At 32.3% G+C, this 5,408-nt stretch overlaps 1 pseudogene; it reads left to right on the plus strand.

The window, feature by feature from the left end:
• The first annotated feature begins 3,504 nt into the window (after positions 1-3,504).
• Positions 3,505-4,431, plus strand: LOC119511639 (annotated as a pseudogene).
• Positions 4,432-5,408: the final 977 nt, after the last annotated feature.

Consider the following 5,408-nt stretch of genomic DNA (forward strand, 5'->3'; position numbering starts at 1 on the left):
TTATTCTCTGCCCAAATTACTTTGGGATGTATCAAGGCTTCACACTAACCAGTACAAACTAACCAGATCTCACTCCCTATTCAAAATTCCATGTAATTATGGTATTTTGGATAAACTGATGATACAAGTTATATTATATAGTGAAGGCATTGCATTTTAAGGCTGATTTGACCTGATATAACAATGGCAATGATATCAGTGAGATGGCAGGATTATCATAAGGCCATATACTTTTAAACAAAACACTTTAACTGGCTTCTTATTCACATTCCAACTTCCATAGACATGTCACAGAACTGAATATCCAACCTTGTATGTACTCAAGTAAATAAAAAGTAAAACCTCAGTGTAGTACCATGACTCACCTACAGAATGGCTAAAATGATAAACAGAACTATCAAGTATTGGTGAGTGTGTGGAACAACCATATCCATCACTCATTGGTAGAACGAATAAAAATTATCATCCCTATTTGGAAAGCTATACAGAATTGTCTGCTATAGTTGAACATACTTACAACACAGAAAAAATCCAAAACTTGAATTCCTAGTTTTATCCAAGACAATAAGTGACTATCCGCCAAAGACATAGAAAAATATTCACAGCAGCATTATTTACAGTAACATAAATCTGAAAAAAACTCAAGTTTCTATCAATTCATTAGATCCAAGTTGAGGATTTTTTTAAGTGTAGTTAATAATATTTTAGACTTTGTAGGCCATAAATCTTCTGTCATAAGCATTCAGGTTTCTACTTGCATTGCAACAACCAGAGCCAGTATAAAAATGAATCGGGATGATTGTGTTCCAATAAATTTTTAATGGCAATATTTGTAAATCACTGTTCTGGATAAAATGGATAATATATTGTTGTGATATATTGGACTACTATACAGTAGTGAGAATGAAGAATAATCACAATAAACAGCAACATGGAAGAATGTCATAATCATAAGCTTTAGTGAAAAAATTCAACCATAGTTATATACAAACACTATGACCTCATTTACACATGGTTAAAATTATACAAACTAATCTCTTATATTGGATGTCAAGTTGTGATGGGTTTGTGGATGATTTCTGAGATTCTTAGTGATGCCCTGTCTTATACTGTGGGTTCTGGGTGAATGGATAATTTCATTTCTGAAAAATAACTTCACACATACTAACTATATGATTGTTTTCTTAATGCTTTCGAAAAACAAAATCTATTCATTATCATATTATAAGCAACTCTGATTCCATTAATATTTTTTCAATCTCTAATAGTTTCTTATATACAATAAGTATTCAACTACTTTTGTAAACTTAATGAAGGAAACAACTTTCATGGAATATATCAACCAATACACATTCTTTATGTTACTCAAAAAGTGCTTCCTTTCTTGTAGACCAAAAATGTCTTTATCAACACATGGACACTTCTAGTCATTCAGCATTATCAGTGAGACTAAAAGTACTTTGTTATAAGTGTCCTGCAATGAACTCATGTTTCCCAACAGTTTCCTAACATGTTTCCTAGCATGTTTCCTAGCATTCCAGGCCTCAGGGCCAGGCAATGATTTTCTGAAGAAGGTGGTCTTGTATATAGACAGTTGACTGCATAGTATTATTTTAGTGGCAGAAGGGTCATCTGGAAAACTTTATATCTAGACATAGGTTTCTCATGTCCTGGCCTGTGATATCTAAATTCCTCCTAAAGATATTGATTTCAATTATAAGAATGCCATTATGAAGTAAAACACAAATCCCTTTAGTAAGCCAATTATGATATACAATTTGTAAACATGTAGTACCTATGCAAGACTAGGTTATAATTGGGAAAGTGGGAGGGAAGTGAGACTATGTGCTCTGTAGGAATGGAAGGAACATATGTGCAATGAAAAAGAGATTAACATCATCAAATAGAGTCCAATGAGTTTCATCAGATGCCTCCTTGGACTGGAGCAGGGGGGATAGATTCAGGGTAACTGAGAAGCATAACTTTAAAATCAGTTATGTTCCCTTCCTAACATTGATTAATTTGGCAACAAGAGTGAAGAATTAAAAAGTTCAGTCTTTGCAAAAGTAGTTGCAAAATTCCCAGGGGAAAATAGAGAAAAAGTTCTCATGTTTACATAGCACAGTAGAGTGAAGGTAGAGGCTTTAGGGACTTAAGTTCCAAGAGACATTAGATAAAATAAACATGTTCTGCCTATTGTTCACCTCCCAGGGGAACGGACATAAAGACTTGCCCATGTAAGGTAGGTTTCTGAGTTGTCAAATTTAAATAGAGAAAAACAACTAATTTTATTTTTAGAACAATGAAGAATCAAATATTTTTGAATGTTCAAGCAACATCATTTTATGTCAACTTACTCTTTAGATTAATTCTCAAATCTAATTTGACTGACCTACTTTGTATAAAGTATAGATTTTATTTATTTATATTTTAACCAAGATTTTTTAAGTAAGCAATTATCTTTACCACAATGCAATTGTAAATTAATTTTTGTTAGTAGTTTAATTTATTCTAGTTTTATGCCAATAATAACTAAGATACCACTTTCTGGAAACAATATGTGTTAATACATATAAATTCGAGCCCTTATTGGCCACATACCATAGCACTTAATTCCAGAAAAAAATAAAATCAGAACAAAACCTGCATTCAGGCACACTCATGCAAACACGTGAAACACACACATGATGTCAAGCACATTTACATGAAAAACAATAATTTATCCACAAAATACATATTGTTACTCTTATCATTGTCACTTTAATGTAAAAGTCCATTTAAAGTACAAAGACATGCAAATGTTTGTGTTAAATTCTGTGGTTCCCACTTCTTTGTAGCATGTTTGGTTCCTTAAATGACTTCATCAGGTCAGTCATACAAGTGGGTTAAAAATGTGGAAAAGAAGTGATGAAGTGTGATAGATAAGTTCAATAAAATATTACAGGAAACACTAAAGACACCATACACCAACACTAACATAACTACTTTATTTATAAATTATATGCAATATCATTAATTCAATGATATGCTCTTTGTTGCTGAAACTTTAAAACCCATCATTTTTCTTGAAGAATGCAATAAATGTGGACACATTTTTGTCCACGTGGGTTTTTATTTCCAAATTCCTGAGATATTTAGTGCCGTATCTTCTAATCTTGTCTATCTAACTTTGGTGTTTCCTCAGTTCAGTGAAATTTACTGTCTATAATAAGGCAATAGAAGTTAAGACATCATATCTCATGAATGACCTGTAGATTTAGAATCAAAGTTTCTCAAATTTTGTCACAGATTTTTTTTTTTTTTTTTTTTTTGATTTTTCAATGAGAAAAGAATGCCTCCTTAGAAGTGACAGCTGTCTGGATATTTTCTGAGGATAAAAGAATGTTTTCAGAACCAAATCACTATATGCTTTACAGGTAACAGTTTGTGGATATAAAAAGTTAAATGTGAATCTACTATTTTCTTCATTAATTTTGCAACAATTTAGAACAAGAACAAAGAAGAATGGACAGGGAAAATTTCTCTTCCTTGACTGAATTCCTTTTATTGGGAATAACTACTAACTTTGAGATCAAAGTGACTCCTCATCTTACTTCTAGCTGTTTATCTCATTAATATTCTGGCAAATCTTGGAATGATCATTTTAATTAGAATGGATTCCCAGCTTTACACACCATGGTTCTTTTTCCTCAGCCACCTCTCCTTGTGATGTCTGCTATTCCACAGCAATTGGGCCCAAAATGCTGGTAGATCTCTTTGCAAGAACAAATCAATTTCCTTTCTCAGTTGTGCCCTGCAATTCTTCATCTTCCCTGTCTTTGCAGATTCTGAATGTTTGCTGCTGGCAGTGATGGTCTTTGATAGGTACAGGGCCATTAGCAACCCTTTGCTCTATACAGTCATTATGTCCAACAGGGTGTGCTCCATGCTCATGGCTGGGGTTTACCTGGTGGGAATGATGGATGCTTTGACACATACAACATTAACATTCCACTTATGTTTCCGTGGACCAATTGAGATTGATCATTTCTTCTATGATTTGTCTCCTCTGCACCTCCTTTCATGTTCTGATATACAGGTCAATGAACTGGTATTATTCATCGCTTTTGGCTTCATTGAACTGAGTAGCATTTCAGTAGTTCTTGCATCTTATTGTTATATCATCCTATCGGTTTTAAAGATTCACTCTGCAGAGGGGAGATTCAAAGATTTATCCACCTGCACTTTCCACTTCACTGCTATTGCAATTTTCCAGGGAACTATGCTCTTCATGCATTTGTGGCCCAGTTCTTCCTATTCCTTAGATCAAGTTAAATGACCTCATTGTTTTACATCATTGTGATTCCCTCATTAAATCCTCTGATTTACAGCCTACAGAGCAAAGATGTGAAAAAGGCCCTGGAAAGAGTGAAAAACAAAAAGTGGTTTTAAATATTAATCAAACATATTATGTATATGTTATGTATATATATAGCTATGGTAATTATATTCATGAAGTCAAATAATAATATATGTGAAAAACAGTTGTCTCAAATACTCATTAAAAAATCCTGTTTGTATAAAATTCCAATATATTGAGATTAACATTAAATCATAACTGATGATTTTTTAACAGTCAGAAAGAAGATATTTTAGACTTTGCAAGCTATAAAGTCTCTTTCACAAGCACTCAAGCCTGTCTTTGAATCACAACAACCAGATACAAAATATAAATGAATGGGGTGACTGTATTCCAATAAAATTTTATGGGCCATAGTTAGCTGATTCCAGCTCTACACTGAATAAACAACAAATGGTATGTTTTACATTGGACTTCTACACAGCATTGAAAATGAAGAACAAACAAACAACAAACAAAACATGGAAGAAACCCAAAAACATAAACTTTAGCAAAAGAAGCCAGGCATGATTTTATGTAAAAATTATGATTTTACTTCCACATATTTCAATAATATATAAATTAATCTCTTATATTTGATGTCAATTTGTGGCAGGGTATGTGGATGATTCCTGAGATGCTTACTAATGTCCTGTTTTATGCTCTGGGTGCTGTGTGTAGATATTTTCATTTATGAAAATTTAATTAATGTATACTAATTTTATGACCATTTTTCTAAAATGTTTTCCAAAAACAAAGTCTATTAACTATCATAATGGGAGCAACTGCAAGATTTCAATGTTATTTTTAAATCTCTAGTAGTTCCTTATATATAATAAATATTTTGACATAATTTTAAATGTAATGTAGGAAATAATTCATAGAATATATCAATTAATAATTATACCTTACATTAGTCACAATGTGCTGCCTCACTTGTAGAACAAAAATGTCTTTATCAACAATTGAATACTTCTAGTTGTTCTCCAGAAACAATGTACTTCATAGCTAGTATTGTACAATGATCTCA

Source organism: Choloepus didactylus, chromosome 16, assembly GCF_015220235.1.
Source record: "Choloepus didactylus isolate mChoDid1 chromosome 16, mChoDid1.pri, whole genome shotgun sequence".
Taxonomy (NCBI): Eukaryota; Metazoa; Chordata; class Mammalia; order Pilosa; family Megalonychidae; genus Choloepus; species Choloepus didactylus.